Source organism: Sceloporus undulatus, chromosome 2 (genome assembly GCF_019175285.1).
Source record: "Sceloporus undulatus isolate JIND9_A2432 ecotype Alabama chromosome 2, SceUnd_v1.1, whole genome shotgun sequence".
Taxonomy (NCBI): Eukaryota; Metazoa; Chordata; class Lepidosauria; order Squamata; family Phrynosomatidae; genus Sceloporus; species Sceloporus undulatus.
The window spans coordinates 138,172,435-138,174,281 of NC_056523.1; the positions used below are offsets into that span (position 1 = coordinate 138,172,435).

The 1,847-nt window shown below is 46.4% G+C and overlaps 1 protein-coding gene across 16 annotated transcripts in view; it reads right to left on the bottom strand.

Annotated features, from left to right (window-relative positions):
• LOC121921183 overlaps positions 1-1,847 on the bottom strand; it is a 32,930-nt gene that overhangs the window by 5,111 nt on the left and 25,972 nt on the right. The window lies entirely within an intron of this gene.

The following is a 1,847-nucleotide window of genomic DNA, read 5'->3' on the forward strand; positions in this document are numbered from 1 at the left end:
TTCTTATTATTATTATTATTATTATTATTATTATTATTATTATTATTATTATTATTTGTATACCGCCCTCTGGCAAACCAATCCGGGCGGTTAACAACAGTAGAATATAAAAAATAACAATTAAAAACACTTTATCCCTCCCCCCCTTAAGACAATATTAAACAGTATAACATATTAAAACACAATATCAAAGCATAAAAACAACAATTAAAAACTAAAAATCCTGATGTCCCTCTGTTGATCCTCAACCATCACTAAGATGGGGCCACGGGAGGAATGAGGGAATCAGGGAACCTGGGCTGGGATGGTTAATCTGGAAAGGCCTGCTGGAAGAGATCTGTCTTGATCGCTTTTTAAAAGCTGTCTAATGATGTTATCTGACGGATCTCATCCGGTAGGTCGTTCCAGAGTTTGGGGGCGACAGCAGAGAACGCCCTCTGGGAGGTCGCCGCAAGCCTAGATTTTAGAGGCTGCAGTAAGTTCCTCCCAGAGGAGCGGAGAGTGTGGGGAGGATTGTACGGGAGGAGGCGGTCCCTGAGAAAGCTTGGACCCAAGCCATTTAGGGCTTTAAAGGTGATAACCAACACCTTGTACTGGGCCCGGAAGCTGATAGGCAGCCAGTGGAGGGACCTCAAAACCGGAGTAATGTGGTCCCTCCTAGATGTTCCCCTGGACGGCCAGCCATGATGGGCAAGGGTCGAGAGGGTAAGTTGTCTTCCTCACCTTACCAAGCAGCTTGTCCACGTCATCAGTACTCACAGATTGGAGCTGATCCAGTACGACTACATCGGCGGAGTCACTGGATGCCTCGCCTGTCAACTCTGTTTCAACGGTGGCATCTAAGTCGGCTCTTATCTGAGAGATTTTGTCTATAAAGAAGTTGTTAAACATGTCACAGCATGCCGTCGTCGGGTTAAGTAAGGGATTTGGCACAGGGGGCACCTGCGTCATTTCCCTCACCACCTTAAACAGCTCTGCTGGACGGGACTCTGCAGACGCAATACGTGCAGAGGAGAAGGCTCTCTTCGCTGCATGTATTGCCTCCCGATAGGAACGAAGAAAGTTCCTATGGCGAGTTCTGTCGGATAAGAGTCTAGTCTTCCGCCACCTGTGCTCTAGCCGTCGTCCAAACCGCTTCATCTTCCTCAGCTCCTGCGTGAACCAGGGCTTCCGATTTGGGGCGGGATGGCAAGGGCACTTGGGAGCGATTGTGTCGATAGCCCTGGTAAGATCGGTGTTCCAGGTATTGACCAGAGCATCAACAGGATCACCGGCATTCCCAACCATTAAACCCTCTAGTCTATTCAGGTCATTTTGAATCTTGATCCTGTCCTCTGAGGTATTAGCTATTCATCCTAAATCATAAATACAGGAATCTCACAACTTTTTAAGAGGATGAACTTTGTACAGAGGAACATTAAAGCAATGCAGGAGAGTGCCAGATCTCTTACCTGAGCACCATTCCAAGCTCCCTGCAGGGGACAGCATATAAAGTAGCAGACTAGATTTCCCCCTGATTACTGGGCAGTTCCCCCCCCCCCATGTTCTCCCAAATCTGATCCACTAGTTGTGGGAAGCTCTGAAACAGTTGGGCAGACGAGAGGAACAACTCAAAGAAAAATATTGTTGTGCAAGGAGAAATCAGCTTGCATGAGAGTGAATATAATTCAACACTTGTAGTAGGCATTGGATTAAACCTTCAAACACCTTCCACTCAGAATAACATCATGGCCAATAGCCATTAGAAGCAAGATTTTTAAAGAAGTTAGCACCTCCTAGATTTGCATGTCAGACTAAACATGATTGCAATTGAAGGTGTCCAGGCCACACAGTGATGAGTGTAACTG